General features: G+C 39.6%; 1 long non-coding RNA gene across 3 annotated transcripts; it reads right to left on the bottom strand.

The window, feature by feature from the left end:
- Positions 1-8,237: 8,237 nt before the first annotated feature.
- LOC127782677 (uncharacterized) lies at positions 8,238-12,064 on the bottom strand. Of its 3 annotated transcripts, none has more exons than XR_008019220.1 (4): positions 11,587-12,064; positions 11,433-11,472; positions 11,187-11,339; positions 8,238-8,617 (listed from the first exon to the last, which is right to left on the bottom strand). It is a non-coding gene; the product is annotated as an uncharacterized LOC127782677 (long non-coding RNA). The 3 variants fall into 3 exon arrangements; XR_008019218.1 differs by lacking the exon at positions 8,238-8,617 and adding an exon at positions 9,333-10,779; XR_008019219.1 differs by lacking the exon at positions 8,238-8,617 and adding an exon at positions 9,333-10,779 and having other exon boundaries at positions 11,187-11,315.
- Between the last annotated feature and the right edge of the window lie 5,864 nt (positions 12,065-17,928).

Raw genomic sequence — 17,928 nt, 5'->3', positions numbered from 1 at the left:
GGCGCGGGGCGCGCGGGCGTTTTATAGGTGGCGCGCGCGCGCGCGGCATCGCGGGTGTGCCATCGTGTGCTCATCTTTTTGTCGCCTCCGCTGCTTCGCTGCTTTAAATTCGGGTGCTTTAAATTCGGGTGAATTTAACTATTTACCACTTTTAGATTTGGCAATTATTCAAATACCTCTCTTAAGTTTGCGCTTAATAATTTACCATTAGAGAGAGATGATTTCTTAACTATTTGTCACTTTTACCTACGTGGCGTGCCATCGTGGCATGCCTAAGAGGAAAACAACATGGACCCCACCCGTCAGCCCCTCCCCTCTCCTTCTTCTCCTTCTCCGGCCATCACAGCCTCCTCCTCCAGATCTTGGCGGTGGAATCAGGCCAGCGACGCGGCGGCGTCAACAGCGGCATCGGGGCATCGGAGACGGACCTTGCGTAGGGATTAAAAAAAAAGAAAAGGAGAAAAAGGTGAGACCAACCCGATGATGGCCACGGCTTCGACAAGACCACCCTGCGTCAGTGTTGAGGTTCAGCTGGTGGTGTTGAGGTCGACGGTGGTGTCGGTGTTAACCTCTCCTGTGCCTTCGCTGACGCTGAGCGAACGCGAGGCCGCCCTGCACGCCGCCGCAACAAGGGAGGACGCGGCGACGAGGACAAACACTAGGACAACGCAGCGCACCGTCGCCGCCATGGATCGGGTCCTTGCTCACCTCGCCAAAAGCTACTCTTCCTCGTGCACCTCCTCGCCGTCGAGAGCTGCACGAGATCCGCCTCCGACAGCGCCGCCGATGCCAGCCTGCTTCCGCTACCAAGATCTGGAGGAGGATGAGGCTTGACGGCCAGAGGAGTAGCAGAATGAGGGGGAAGGGGCTAACGGGTGGGTCAACGTTGTTTTCCATGTGGGCACGCCACGATGGCACGTCACGTAGACAAAAGTGACAAAAGTGACAAATAGTTAAGAAATCATCTCTTTGCAGTGGCAAATTATTAAACGCGAATCAAAGATGGGCATTTGGATAATTACAAAATCTAAAAGTGACAAATAGTTAAATTCCCCTTAAATTTGGGCTTCTGCTGCTTGCATCCTCTGCCGCTAGTGGTGCAACTGGACCGTATGCGGTGGTGGATCTCAGCCGTCAGATGCTGCATTGACAGTTGGATTGAGCAGCGGCGGAGCCACTCCCCTTGCGGGTCGGGCTCCGCCTCTACCGTTTCCTCCATCCATCAACAATTTATAAAAATTAGTTGATCATCTGAAAATGCTATTAGTGGCTCGGGCTTAACAATGTTGCTCGCTTCGCTGCTGCTAGGATTGAGTGACAAAGTGGATGTTCCGTCCTCCTGTGGTCACTGGTCACGAACGGTGAAAAGTTCAGTGTGTGGTTACTCATAGTACTGAGTTGTTGTATACATGCACTGGCTAGTTTTAAAAATATTTAAACTGAAATTTATTCGGTTATTATGATACATAAGTTACATGCACGAGCTAATTCGCTTGAAGATATTGAGTTACGGAGAAAAATAAAATCTATTACTCTTACTAGCTCTGCCAAACAGGCTTTTAGTAGGAAGTAGAGTGGCATCGTGTTTGATGCAGAGCAGCAGAGGTCGAGCTTCCAAAAGACAGAAAAAAAATTCAAGTGAATAAAATTGAAATTTCTGATTTGATCTATAAAATGTGGAGTAGTAGATACGACCTTTCAATTCGGGAAACATCAAATTAAAATTGCTAAGTTTGGAGCATTCGCATCTACAATCTTTTTACCTTTCATCATTGAGACACGAATCAACTATAGCAATTCCGATGTAGACGGCCAAGCCACAACAAACAAGAACACGCTCTAATTCATTGGGGGCGATAGTGATTAGTCAAAGTTGTTTCAACGATTACGATGTTAAACTTTGAAAGAGAAACCCCATTTGTTATCGTACACACCATACTCAAGATAGTACTCCCTCTATATTTTATATTTTAATGTATAACGTCGTTAACTTTTTTATAACGTTTGACCATTCGTCTTATTAAAAAAATTATGCAATTATCACTTTATTTTATTGTGACTTGATTCATCATCAAATGTTTTTTAAGCATGACATAAATATTTTTATATTTTACAAAATTTTTGAATAAAACGAATGGTCAGTCAAAAAGTTAACAGCGTTATACATACGGAAGGAATATAAGGTTTGTTTCAACGATTACGATGGACTACGGACGCAGTGCCATGATCTGATCGATAATTCGTCTTTTACAGGTTAAAATGTAAGAGAAAAAAAATAGAATACCATCCTATAATAGACGATTAACGATACGATAAGACCACTATATATAATTAGGCCCATATCGATCGAATAAAGCCGAAAACAAAAGTTATTGATCACACGAAGCCGAAAACAAGATGTCAACCAAATGAATCCGAAAACAAGAGTAACACAAAGATACCTTCCTGGTGATCAGGAGAACAACAAAGAGATACCTTGAGAATGAGAAAGACCAAAAGGATAAACTGAAATGTTGCCAAAGCAGCAAATCCTACCTAGCAATTAGCAAGATCGGTTGGGTTTTGCCAGATGTGCATTGGCCAGAAGGGAACGGAATGGCTTTGCTGGCTAGTAGTGAACTCCTACGCCGGAATATATAAACCGAGTATATATTTGCTACCTCCATCTTAAAATATAAACACTTTTAAAGTTAGACACGTATATTAAGAAAATAGATTTAATTAAATAGATAAATAGGGTGTGTGGTTATAATTTGTTAAGAAGATAATATAGAAAATAATTTATACGAATTGAGTGTAATTTAACTGGTTAGGTTTCTTATGGTGGAATCAGTGTACTTGGGTTTAATTTCTAGATTTAACACAGTGTTTATATTTACGACTAATTCTTCTTTCAGGGGTAGGTTTCAAATTCTATATTTGGTACGGGTGCTCGCATTTACGGCTAATTATTCTTTTAATGATGAGCGACGTATCCATCGACAGCGAAATACCCGTGATGATTTTATCAATCTCAAAAAAAATATCGGCTCGGTCTTCGACCCTTTTTACCGAAGGTGTTTATAGGCCCTGTTTAGATCCTCCAAAATGGCAAAAGTTTTACCATTTTATAGCACTTTTTGCCATTTTGGATCTAAACACTGTTAGCAAAAGTTGGCAATTTGGCATTTGGCATTTGCTAGTCCATAGTAGCAAATTGTGCCAAAAAATACTTTGGGACCACTCCCTCTCTCTTTCTCTCTCTCAGTTTAGTGCTAGAATGACAAAATTTTAGCATGCATCTAAATACCACTAGTACTTTTGCAATGCCAAAACTTTTGCCACCAAAACTTTTGCCATTTGCCATTTGTCATTCTAAATGGATCTAAACATGCCCATAGTTTGTAAGGTGTGCGTGTGTACGTTTCTACAGTTTATCATATTGTAAAAACGGAAAACTAGTGACATATGCCGTCACCTTTTTTTTTGGCTGAGCTAGAGAGAGCTCTCTCGAGTAGGCGTGTTGACACCATGTTGCCATCCTCTCCTGCACCATGATGTGGTCATCATTGCCGCTCGTGGCTCGCTGACGCCCCGGGCCCACGTCTGGGTTAGCCTTTCTGCCTGCCTGTTGGCTGTTGCGACCGGCCACCTGGGGCTCTTCACTCTTCAGTCTGGGCAGCCAGTGACGCGTGTAACTGCCTGCTGGTTTTAGTGAGAGTTAGGTACACCAACGTGGTGGTTGTTGGCTACTGCTGCTGCCAGAGGCAAAGGGAGCATGCATGTCATGTTTGGCCTAAGCTCTTTAGCTTCCAATGGTCAATGATGTGTTTGTATTTATATATAGTGAATATTTGGTCTGGCTATAGGGCCCTGTTTTTGAGTCATTTCTGTTCTTTTTCTGAATTAATTTAATTAGAGGCTTCTTTTCAACTTGTTACAAGTCTTGACTTTTAGGCTGCTAACAGCAAAATTGTAGAAGTCTTGTCCAAAAAATCGCCACCTCCTTCTCTAAATGTTGACACTAGTTAATTCAAATTTGAGCAAACAAATGTTAAAAAAAATAGAGATAATGGAGGGAGTACCTTTATTATGTTAGTTATGTGTCTTTGGCTTTTAAGCCGTCGAAAAAATTTTCTTCTAAACGTATTCTTAATTTATGTATGCATGTGCGAGCTAATAATCGGTACAACCTATACGGTAAGTTATTGGAAAAGCATGCACCAAAACTATAAGTACACGCATAACTTAATTTATGAGAGCTTAGATATTAGTGTCTAACTACATGCACATTTTTATAGAAACTATTTATTTTCTGAGTTTATCCTTTGGGGTTTCTTTGACATTGGACGTACACGTATTCACAATTATATGCGTGTCGTGTACATATATATAAGTAATGAGATATATGTAGATGCACATCTTCTATGTAAGAAAAATAAGCATTAATTCCTGCAAATATTTTTGATCGCGTTATATATCCAATAATATTGACTGAAAGTAGTGAAAAATAAACAAGATGGCGTTGGGACTTCGCTTGCATCGTAAGTGCTTGGCTGACTAACAACAACTAATTAAACTCTACGAGCTGACATGGTTTGTCCTCGCTGAAGAGGTTTTACCTAATTAATCAGCTGTTGTTTTTGGAACAACATGACCCTTGTTTGCAACAATAATTGCCATGGCGCTACTATATATATGTCATCTTCCAACTTGTTTGGAAGTTGGGATGGTACAGTACTAAAATAACTAATATGATTTCACCTATCCACTGAAATTAAAATATATATGTGGGTGGATAATTTCAAGACCTTTAATTTGTTTGGATTTGGATTCCCCTAATATCGATTAATTTCAATCCATACGTACCGTGCTATACTAGCTGTGCTTAACTAGGAGTATAATATTAATATTCTCTCAACTTGGTTGGACCAAATGGCAACCATCCGAAATAGAATATGCATAAAGGTATTATGACGACATCCGACAAAGTTATTTTCAACTAGCTGAATGAGCAAGACACGCTTTCGTGAACTTAAAGATATTTATTACCCGGGTAAATTAACTTGTTTGGATTACTAACAAATAATCGAAACTTTGTATATATCATAGAAAAATATGGAAAAAATTTATATTAGGGGAAGCTAAATTGAACAGGGTTTTGCCTCTCCTAAATTCATCATTGTCCGCACGTTTGTCAAATGCTAGATGGGAAAAAGGCACGCCCATCTCCTCTCTCAATTAAAGTAAGTTTAATTAGTTCTCAAAAAATTAAAGTAATTAAGTTTGAGACAGTGATGAATCCCGTATGTAAATTGAGCGAGTGCTCTAGACTAAACAAAATAGAGATATATCACCTTAATATTTTTATATGAGACCTAAATACACATACGATCAAAAGAAAATACATTGCTTTCTCTATTTTGATTTTCAACTATATTAATATATCTACACAAATCTATAGGAATAAATTCCCAAATGGGTATGATCTACCCAGAGAGTAGATTGGATACTTGCAGCTTTGAGCGCCCAGCACTTCACGTAGCATGTGGCATCCTTGCCGTATGCATGGCCAGTAGAGTCACTAGTACTCGCTCCGTTTCGTGTTATAAGTCGTTTATTTTTTCTTCTAATCAAACTTCTTTAAGTTTACTAAATTTATAGAAAAATACAGTAGTATTTTCAGCACAAAGCAAACATATATATTATCAAACTATATTCAATGCTAGATTTAATGAAACTAATTTTATATTTTAGATGTTGTTAAACTTTGTTATAAACTTGATCAAATTTAATAAAGTTTGACTAGAAAAAAAAAGTTAAATGGTTCAAAATATGAAACAAAGAGAGTAGAGAGTAGTGAATTATAAGCTGAGGTTGAAGGTTGGGCTTGCGCACCAACAAACCCCACCGATGGATCTGTCACTGGTTTGAGACAAGTTAAAACTAACTCTTTAAAGCAGGCTTGTTACTCCTTCCATTTCTTCTTTTTAGCATTTAATTTTTTTCTCAAAATATTTTTTTTTACGTAAAACAGTAGGAGAGGCTCCTACTGCGCTATATTAAATAATATAATATAGAAGATTTACAAGGTTACGAGAATTTACAAAAGACAAATTAATTAAAAATGTCTAACCATGATTGTCACCTAGGTTCGTCCATCTCTTTTGCTCTATGCATATGCAAGGCAAACTCCCTCAGAAAATCAGCCTTCCATTTATCAAAACTGAGAGCAACATTGTTAAAAATGAGGTCACTCATTCTGCACCAGATGTGCCAGCAGCCGATTGTCAAAACTTCAAAGAAGAAAGTGTGCTGAAAAGAGATCTGAGCTGAAGTGATCATGTTCATAAATTCCAAGGCCAAATTCCAGTGAATACCAATGTGTTGCCAGACATTGTTGTGCTAATGGACAGGAGAAAAACAAATGTGCCATGCTTTCTGTGGTCATGGAGGTTCACATCAAACAGTTTGTGCCATCTTATATGTTGAATTGCTTTTTATGTAACATTTCCTTTGTGTTGAGTCGATTCATTAGCATGAGCCAAAGAAAAACTTTAAGCTTCATTGTGCATTTGCTTTTCCAGAGTATTGATAGATGCCTGGCAACTTGAAGATGTTCAAAAAACATTGAGTAAACTTTCTTGGGTTGGTATTGATCTGAGTTCCATAAACATGACCATTTGTCAGGCTCATTGTTAATCTGTAAGCTTTGCAATCTGTCATTTAAATAATGTCATTAGTATATTCCAAAGCATTTATAGATATATCTTTCCCTTCCTCTATTATGGGAATTTGAATGCTTGTTTTGTGAAAAAGATAATCAGGACTTAATTAATGAGAGTAGCAATATAATTTGTCACACTTTCTAGTTTAGTGTGAAATTTACTGTAATGAAAAGTTAATTTGAAATGGTACCTATAATTTAATTTTATTTACATCCTCTAGTCATCAATTAGGAACTTAACTAACATATATATACTCCGTACATAACATTAACTTTTAGTGCCTTGGGCCAAAATAAACTACAACAATATTTTTTTTATTTGTATTACCCTATATTTCCTCTCTTTTTTGAACCAGTACACATTGCTGCCTCTTACAGTATATGAGGAACACTCCTCTTTGAGTCTCTAGCTCCTCAGCCTCATTGTCTAGCACTTGAGATATCACTAGTTCTTACTGAAAAGCTGAGCCAAACCAAACCAGGGAAAATCAATTCATTTTTATTCAAACTGAATAATTTTAATTCTAAAATAAAAAAATGGGAATGCCAGACAATTTCGATATATCCAAGACATCCTAAAAGCGTCTTTTTTTCACACTTCATATATTTTTCGACTTGGTTTTTATTTTTTTTAAGAACTTTGGGCTTGTATTCTAGAGGATGATTTATGTCCTAGGGATGGAAAAGGAATCCATGCATCCTGACCCTTGTCACTACATCCAAACGACACACTGATATTTGTGTAGACTTTATGGATCTCTAGCAAGATGCGACGTGTATGTTATAGAAATACTATACATGAATAGTGTGGGGAGGTTTAAATATATGTGATTTTATTATTTGCAAACCGCTAGTGGTGCAATCTCATAAAACCTTTGGGAATAAATTTAGCTCTATTTGGATCCGGGGACTAGTCCCTGTCACATCGGATATTTAATACTAATTAGAAGTATTAAACGTAGACTAATGACAAAACTCATTCCATAACCTGGACTAATTCGCAAGATGAATCTATTGAGCCTAATTAATCTATGATTAGCATATGTGATGCTATAGTAAACATGTGCTAATTATGGATTAATTATGTTTAAAATTTGTCTCACAAATTAGCTCTCATATATGTAATTAGTTTTATTATTAGTATATGTTTAATACTTCTAATTAGTGTCTAAATATCCGATGTGATAGGAACTAAAATTTAATCCCTATATCCAAACACCACCTAAGGCTTATCACATGGTGTCCAACGACTCTCCGTAACTGTTTGGCACGTACTTCGGATTCGTTTTTTTCTTGCTTAAATTATAGCCATTTAAAACTTCACATATCATCCTCCATCGTTTTAAAGCTTCTATGCAAAATTATATAGTACTCTAAAATGCACGGTACTTACTAGTTTTTTTTTTTTTGCTAGGCCATCGAAGAGAAGCTGGCCAAGAATTGTTAATATTGTGCAAAAAATTGTATTATACACTACTGCTGAACCAGCTATCACTGGCGGTTAAAAACCACACTACCGCTATCACCACATAATTAACTCAGCAACAAGGTCACCAGTATTAGTTTCAAACTCTCAATCTTGATTTTTTTTTTCAAATTGAAATTTCACTCAACAAAACCGAACCATTCTGGCCGGTGTTGAAAGCCGGCTAATGTTCAGGCGAAATTCCTGATCCTTACAAGCAAATGAAATATAAATATGGCACCGACGTTTCTGGTGCTTCAATCAACAACGTGCTTGTGTGGTGATGAATGCTCAAGAAGCTATCAATCATCAGTGATCACTAAATTGTCCACGTTTATGTCCTCTTTCTGTTGTCTTTACTTTGGTCACATCACCATTTTGCATACAGTAGATACTGCTCTTCCATATATAAGCTTGTCAGTTGTCACACACGCACAATAAGAAAGCTGACATGAGAGAAAGCAAATTAGGAAGGAATTAAGACACATGTGAAGAGGCTTATATATGAGATTAACTGAATTCTAATTTGAAAAGAGATATGCTGCGCTAACTGTTACTCTATGCATTCATCAATATAACGAATTTTGGGTTTCAATTTTATCCACAAATTATAAGAAATTCGAAAATATTATTTTACTTAAATTTCACATGAGCTTATCTCCAACCACCTCCCATTTGATGAGGGGGTATCCTATTTTTTTTCCCTTCAATATTAATCCTCAAAAAATCTAGAATAGATTATATTTATGAACTGAGAGAGTATATGGTATTTTACTTGCTGTACTAATATAATTTTTTATAAAATATAAGTGAATCATCTTATCAATTTATATGCACCACTTTTTTTTTAAGATAGTGGATTTAAAACCGGGCCTCTAAGTCTAAGCATGGATTTTCACAGTCAGTGTACCTGACTTTTTCTCACATATTTGACTATTCGTTTTATTCAAAAAAATTTATACAAATGTATAAGATATAAATCACACTTAAAGTACCATGAGTGATAAACAACTCATAACAAAATAAATTATAATTACGTAAATTTTTTAATAAGACGAACGGTCAAATATGTGAGAAAAAATCAACGGCGTCATCTATTGAAAAACGGAGGTAGTATTAATTTATACATACCACTTCATATGTTCATGAGTGCATATTTTCATGGGATACTGTATATAGCAGCATGTCTTTTTTTTTTACTGGCAAGTGCAGACTTTCATCTGTAGCCAGTGAAAAGGATCACCGACATCAACACATGCATACAACCATATATTGATATATACAATTGAGATCCTCTGCAGTACTGCATGCTCTGCTCAATGCCTGAATGCAACTTTCATTTATAGCCAGTGAATAAGGATGATGTTGCCATCTTCCACTTGAACTCCATCTAGTCTAGGACGTCTAGGAGTATATAAACTAGCTAGGTGATGACTAATCCAATCAAGGATTCTGCAGCTTCCACATACATCAGTTCAGATATATAGCATCAACCAAGTGTATCCTTGGAGCGTCTTAGCCATCCATTTTTTATTTTCCATATGAATTGAACTTTTTGCATTGGTGTTCATCATGGGCTCTGCAGATTTCTGCCGTGTTTTTAGCATTATAAAAGTGAAATGGACATGATCGGAATACTGCAGCCTTATCTTTCTTTTTGTTCTGTGATGAAGTCTGCAGCTACAACGATGTAATATCAGAATATATAGATCTTCAGATATTAGTGTATCTTTATATGATTGACCCCTGACAAAGATGGCACCTGAATGCATGGCGTGCTTTTCTCCCTGTTTCAAACAGATTTTTGCGTTCTAAAAAAAAGATTTTTGCATCAATTATTGAGGCAAATTGTTTACTCGATTAGCACGATAAAATATAAGTAAACTTTACATCTGGCTTACAATAAGTGGTAAATTAATAATGCAGTAGATGATATTGATTTTTAGAAATCGTATTTTTAAAAGCGTGGAGCAAGTAATCTATGGCAAAAATCTGAAAATGATAAAAGCTAAAAGGAAGAGGGCAATATATACGATGTCTGAACTCTGAAGGGTTCATTATTAGAAGGATCATGTTCATGGTCCTGGAGTCCTGGACTCTTGTACTACCAGTGATGAATAGAAAGGTTGACAATGATCTCCTGTATTTCCTCTGTTGTCAACACTCTATTGTATTATTAGACTCTTGATTGGCATAAACGGCGATATTTCAAGGTTAGCTGCAATGCGTTCATACTATAAATAGTGGCTTGCTATTGGCATTCATTACGCGTGTGCAACACTCAAATTATTGGTCTTGTATTCATGCAGACAATAATCTGTCTGGTACTATACAGGAATTGGGATGTTTTCGTTGATTGAACACCGAAATCTTATCTACAATAAAACACGGCTTCGCATTCTTAATAATATTTATCTCACTACTAAAAATCCCCATGTTCCCTACCGTTTAATATTTTCCTACTAGTGTGTGTGGAGACAAGGAAAATAAAAATACCCATATCGAACCATTCTAGGAACATAGGGAAATTTTTTGTTTCATACAGTTTTACAGTATTAAGAGGGAACAAACAACTGAAACGTCCACCATGCTGGCCGGTCATGTTTCCCTGCGATATGATTAAAAACTAGGTGATTCCCCGCGCTTTAATGCGAGAATTATTAAGTAATTATTAATTTTTTTGACAGCAAGTTAGGAGTAAAAAAGAAAAAAATAATAATGAAACATCAGGGTTTATCAATCAAATAATACCATGCTTCAATGTGAAACATATTGATAAGTATATGTTAAATATTGTAAAAGTGATAGATAGATTTGTTAAAATATCGTGCAAATGATATGAGGGGTGATGATTCAAGGTTTCAAACATGCTGAACATGCTGCTACCCAGTCAAGTGAAATGTCCATGCATGTTTGGTTTTCACCTTAATATTGCTATGTTGTAGGAAGCAAACTTATTTAGCAAACTGTAAGTTTTTATTATACTATGCAACAGGTAGGAAATAATAAGAATACCTGGTGATCAGAGATCTTGACAGGCACCAGGAAGAAGTCATTGTCCACCTCCATAGCATCCTTTCCCCCAGCCACCACCTCTTTCCGCATCTTGGACAGGCGGGGATCGTCTTTGTCCCTAATCTTCGTCTGCAGCACACCATCCTTGAATAGCTTCACACAAAGTAGCGAAAGAGAGAGATAATGCCAGAATAGATTGCTAGTGTTGCCCAGCAGAAAAAGGAAAGTCTGTAAATTCATTCTCACCTAAGATGAACAACAGAGGTCTGCCCCCAATTCTGTGTGTCTGCAAAAATCAACCAAGAAACAATGAGGATAATGAGCAGCACAACCGAATTAGCCAAGGAGGAAGATTTCCTCTTGTTGGCCAAACGAAAGAAAAAAAAGGGCACTAATTAACCTGCAGCTGTAGAGTGGGCGAGCTTCCAAGAGAGAGGAACCAATGATAGCAGCACGAGCAACAGAAGCAAAGGCGCTGCTGCCCTTGTCCGTGGCCGCCGTCGTCGTCACTATCGCCGCCCTCGACCACTGCCACCGCCCTCATCCGTGTCCGCCGCCGCCACCGTCGAGTACAGCTGCCTCGTCCTCGTCCACAGCCGCCCTCGACCGCTGCCGCCTCCCTCTTCCGCGTCCGCCACAGCCGCCCTCGTCCGCGTCCAATTCCGCCGCAGTCGCCGCGCTCGTCCGCGACCGCCGCCACCGTCGCTGTCACCATCGACAGAGTCCGTCACCGCCGTAGTCGCTGTTGCTGGGGGAGGCGATACGGTGCGGGAGGCGATGCGGTGGGGAGCGAAGGGACCGAGGGCATGCTCCAAAACGCAATGAGGACCACTGAGATGTAATCCAACGGTCGATAATTAAATGATGACGTGGCTTCACCAAATCTCAGCTTTGGATCTTAACTTTATAGAAAGAAGGGATTATATGGGACTAACTCTAAAGAATTTAGCTCCAGAAAAATTTGCCTGTCCTCATTTTCTTTAAAAAAAAATTGCCTGTCCCTGCTAGTTTTATAGTTTCCCTCCAGTCCCTACATCTCTGTCCCACCTCGTCCACATAGAAAAGCCCTAGCCGCCTCCACCAAAATATCTCCCTTCTTCGGTGAAATCAGCGGCCATGCTCTAGTGTCATGCCATCATCTAAGGTCATTCTTGCTTCCCGCAGCTCTCCTGCATCGAATCCCTAAACTTTCCACCCAAAAAACACGCTCTGTGGCCCTAAATCCTCTATTCGTCATCCCCCATTACCTTTCTATCCATTAAACGCGCATGACCACCTTTTAAAAAACTGACACCTTTTAAAAACTGAGCAGTGAGCTTATGAGCGGATAAGGGAAGGAGAGTGCGCGGTGAGAAGCGGATAAGACCGAGAGTCTCTCTCTCGGCCTCCCCTCCGCCAGATTCGGTGGGAGGAGAGGCATCGATGATGGTGGTGGCAGGCTCCGGATCTCACGGGCGGTGGGCTCCAGATCTCACGGGCAACGGCGTCCATGGGCGACGGTAGCCTCTCCATCCGCCTCCCCTCCCCTGGCCTGCCTTGGCCTCTCCTCTCCATCCGGCCAGCAACGGTGGCCAACGGTGTCCTGCTACTTTCGGCTCCAGTGAGCACCCATGTCGACTTGAATCCTCTTTCTCTCTCCATCCATCTCTTCAGCCTTCGGTGAGCACCACCATTTCTCTTTGCCTTAACCCTATCTTCATTTCTAGATCTGGAGCAAGCTTTTCTCCGGTGGATGCAGCCAACAGCGACTTTTTATGATGCTTGATTCTATGATGTGAACTTGTCGATGAACATTTGATCGTGTGATCCATGAACTTGTTGATTGTCTGATGTGTACTTTTTTATATATATTTTTGGATTTATTTTTGGTGACTTTGAAGCATCGGCTTAGCTCAAATTGAGCTAAGCTAGAGGTTTTTTTTTTTTTTTTTTTTTTTTTTTTTTTTTTTTTTTTTTTGCAAATCGTATACCTCTAATAGACTTCGTGGTGTCAGTTGGGAAATCCAGCACCTATGAAAGTTTCCCAACCAACACCAATAGCCTTTTCTACAATAGTGATATAGGGTATGTTCAGCAGTCAGTCACATGCTACCACCACCACTTTGGTTGAACCTTTCTAAGGTTTGGTTGTTAAAATCTTTGCTACGGCTTAGGAGCTGTTTGGATGGGAGGACTGATTTTTAGCCTCTGTCACATCGGATGTTTGGACACTAATTAGAAGTATTAAACGTAGACTAATGACAAACTCATTCCATAACCCTGGACTAATTCGCGAAATGAATCTATTAAACCTAATTAATCCATGATTAGTCTATGTGATGCTACAGTAAACATGTGCTAATTATAGATTAATTAGACTTAAAAACTTTGTCTCGCGAATTAGCTCTCATTTATACAATTAGTTTTGTAAGTAATCTATGTTTAATACTTCATATTAATGTCCAAACATCCGATATGACAGGGACTATACAAAGTTAGTAACTGAATTCAAACACCACCTTAATAACGGGATCCAAATACCACCTTAGTAAGCTTAAGAGAGAATCGTGTCATATTTTTCTTAATCACTTACACCCGAGCCCTAGTTTGTTAGAAGTACTAATCTTGCTACAACTGTCTAAATAGTTGATCAAATTTATCTAATCTAAACGTTGCAAAAATATGATAAGTTATGGCCGACAACTAAACGGGGCTTATAATATCTTCCGTTATATTTGAAGAAAACACGACCCAGTTAGCTCAGTACTAATACTTATGTGCAAACAGTACGTTACACAGTACAATGTCGGTCTTTTGTAGTACTACCTCCGTTTCAATATATAAATATTGTTGTGGTTTTCCATATCCAACGTTCTTATTTAAAAATTTTATGATTTTTTTAAAATAGTTACACATAAAATATTATTCATGTTTTATCATATAATAATAATAAAATACTAATCATATTTTTTTAAATAAGGCAGATAGTTAAACGTTAGACACGAAAACTCACACTTGCACTGATGTAGATAGTAATTAGGGTGTGTTTAGTTCACGCTAAAATTAGAAGTTTGATTGAAATTATAACGATGTGATGGAAAGGTTGGAAGTTTGTGTGTAGGAAAATTTTAATGTGATGGAAAAGTTGAAAATTTGAAGAAAAAGTTAGGAAGTAAACCAGACCTTAATTTTTTTGTCTATGAAAAAGAGGGAGAGGGAGGTACGTACGAGCTAGAAACTGCAGAGTGTGAATGCATTCCCAAACACCATGGACAGATATGATATGGAGTAGATAGGAGTGAAAAGGGTCGGAAACGATCGGAATTGATATCGTCTCTTTAAAAACGATGCTCGATCAGCCAATAATTGACCATATTTATCATTTAAGCTACTCAGTATCGACATTAATACGATGTAGAAAAAATTGTGAAAAAAAATTTAAAATAGCAAAAAACGATACGGTCGGAAACGGTACTCTTTATACGGAAACGACACTCGGTCGATCGGGAATTTCTGTGACCATTTTCACCCCTATGAGTAGATATGTGATCAATCCCGCAGTCTGCGCTGCGTTGTTTGGTTACATGTTTTCCGAACTACTGAATGGTAATATTTTTTCTAAAAACCTTTATATATAAAAGTCGCTTTAAAAACCATACAAATCTATTTATTTTAAATTTAAAATAAATAATACTCAACTAATTATATATTAATAGCTCATCTCGTTTTACGTATCTTCCTAATTTACTTCTTTTCTCTTCTCTCGAACTCCCAGCTAGCTCAAAAGCAAACCCCAGAAAAATCCACCGGCTGCCACAAGCAGCCACCGTCAGACCATCACATATACACATCGCCATTAGCAGTCGAGCTGTCGAGGTCAGGGAGCCGGCTAATTTAGCCCATGCATGATAGCTCCAATTCCTCCATCCTATAAAATAATTTCGTATCTTTTACCTCTACCATTCTTTTCAAAATGACATCGCTTCTTTCACTTTATTTATATCTAATCCATAAATTAATTAGTTTTATTTTGTTGATATTTCTTATCCACTTAGAACAAGTTTTATAGTAAAGATGATGATCACCTCTAATTTATCTTCATATTACTTGCCTTAGATATATACCCGCGCTAATATACCATAATAATATATTTTACTATATTACTATATTAGTTTCTTTCTCTCCTCCCGTAGAAGTGTGTGTAGAGATTGCTTCTTGCATGACATGAGAGGTGGTTTCTCCTCTCTCTCCTTTGTTTTCCTTTTCCATCTCATCATGTGATCCTATTATCCTACAAATACGAGCGTTTGGATGTCCGTAGTACTTGCTCTCATCAATATATAATATTATTTTTTCTTTTAAGGAGAGACACTTTGGTAGTATATTTTTACTTCATATCAATTTGTGTTATGATGATAAAAGATGAAGTTATTTTTGGAACGCATGTAGTACTATAGCTGGTGCATGAGGCTGCGGTGCAGTGCCACCAGCAGCTAGAGATGAATTGATCGGCTGCACAAGAGGAGGGCGGCTAAGGCCTCTCAGAGCACAAGCACCGGTTGCCGGATCCTAGCCCAAAAATTACCCCAAAGACACTCCTCCCCACAGTACAAGAATCCTATTCTGTGTGGCTTAATTGAATGAAGGTACTATGGAAGGAAACCGAGCCCACAGTGGGCGGAACCCCAAGCGCGTGGACACGGGTAGTGCGGAACAAATCTATTCCTCACCTACCCTCGAGCGGTCCGTCCACTGACTTATCTACTTTTCCTCATTGTCCTCTTCTTCTGCCTCACTTCTCGAATGCGGCCGCCGCTCCTGATCCTTCCCTCTGCCGCCGAGCCATCACAACGGCGGCGGTGGCGGCGAGGTGGAAGCGCGACGCTGGCCTCGTGCAGCGGCGGAGGAGGAGGGGAAAGGCTCGAGCGGGGCACGCCTCCATCGTGGCGACCTTGCCGAGGGGGGCCTCGAGCAGCGCCGCCGGACCCCGGGGAGTGGCGGAGCCGCACGGCACAGGCCGCCGCCGCGAGGAGGAGGAGCAGAAGCAGGAGCCGCCGTTCTTTTCTTGCACTGTCTAGATCTGTTGGTTCAGGGTGATTTGAGTTGACTTGAGTTGATTTCAGCGGTTTGGTCCGCATCTGTGGTGGTTTGGGGTGGAATTCGCTGTGTGTTTGGGTTGATTTCATCAGTTCAGCGATGATTCCGTTGGAGGGTGATTTGGGGTTTTCTGCAGGCTTGTTCGGCGCGAGGGCACGGGACCATATATGAATATTCAGTATGAGCTTCTGCTAGCTGCCTCCACGCGCTCCAAGGAACTGATGAATCTCCATTCTCCAAATAATCCTCCGGCTGCTTGCCCATGCAAACGGCATAGGATATAGGATATTGATAGTCATAGCTAGGGATCACATGCAGGGGTATCCCTTTTTTTAAAAAAAAATTAACTTTATTAACTTTAGAAGCATAGTACCTATGTTACCCTGATATGGAGATACGGATACCGATACGCGATACGGGGATACGAGGATACATCACTTTTAAAAAAACACCGATACGGGGATACGTCTATATATACTTATTAATTAAAAAAATTACTAAATCCCTGTAAAAAAACAATAACACTTTCTTGTAGCTAAAGAGATTAGCCTGAAATAATGAACTTTCTGACTGGATTATATTATCTCCACCAAAGCCCAGATAACAGAGGACCAAGAATAATGTATAAATTAGTGTAAGACTGTAAGCAGTGCCGAAATAAAAACAAGTTGATGTTTTTTCCTTGCTGGTGGTCCAGTCAGCCTTGATGAAACTCCAGCCGAACTAGGCACTAGGAACGATAGATGCAGTACTCTGAACTTGCAAATCCAAAACCCATCAGACATATGAAACAAGATGCATTAGTTCTTAGAAAAAAATAAGGGGGTAGAACGTACACAAAACAGATCCATCAACGGTTCCTTCAGTGGGAACGAAGGACCCATATTGCTCAGTGCGGTGGCTCTGTGCCCGGCGATGGCGGCCATCGGCGGCGCTGCGCCCCGGCAGTGAAGGTGGTACACGTCTGGCACGGCGGTGGTCCGTTCGACTTATGGCCGCCGCGGCTCTCCTTTTGCCGTCGTTGGCGGCAGCGGATTTGCGGAGGCGGCGCAGCCGCGCGCCCACGCGTAGATGCGGCGATTGACAGTACTCCCTCCGTTTCAGATTGTAAGATTTTCTAGCATTTCTCATATTCATTTAAAAGTTAATGAATCGATGCATATATATACCTAGATTCATTAACATCAATATAAATATCGGTAATGCTAGAAAGTCTTACATTATGAAACGGAGGAAGTATTTGTTAGGGTTGAGACTTGGGACTATCCAGGATGCGCAGAGCCGTATCCAAGAAGTATCCGAATTATCTTTATTTATTTGGAAATCAGAAAAATTGAGGATACGTATGGGATATGTATCGGAGCGTATCCGATGGAGTATCCGATACGGATACGCTGACTGTTAGCCGTATCAGTGCTTCGTAGCATAGTGCATCAACCAATGATACATTCTCCATAAGAGGAGAGGATTCCAAAGCTTCCTTAGGCCTTTAACGGTGCTCCACCCTGGACCGGTGCTATGGGGCGCCACGGAGGATTTTGTTCGACATGGAACGAGCGCCCGTGACCAAGTTAGGCTCTTCGCGTCCATACTGAGCAACGCAGAACCTTGTTTGCTCGAGTCTACGCACGGCCAAAAAAACGAAAGGAGCCTGCGCTGTGGGCTT

Source organism: Oryza glaberrima, chromosome 8 (genome assembly GCF_000147395.1).
Source record: "Oryza glaberrima chromosome 8, OglaRS2, whole genome shotgun sequence".
NCBI lineage: Eukaryota > Viridiplantae > Streptophyta > Magnoliopsida > Poales > Poaceae > Oryza > Oryza glaberrima.
Note: the sequence above shows the minus strand (reverse complement) of the source record. Positions and strands in the feature narration are given on the sequence as shown.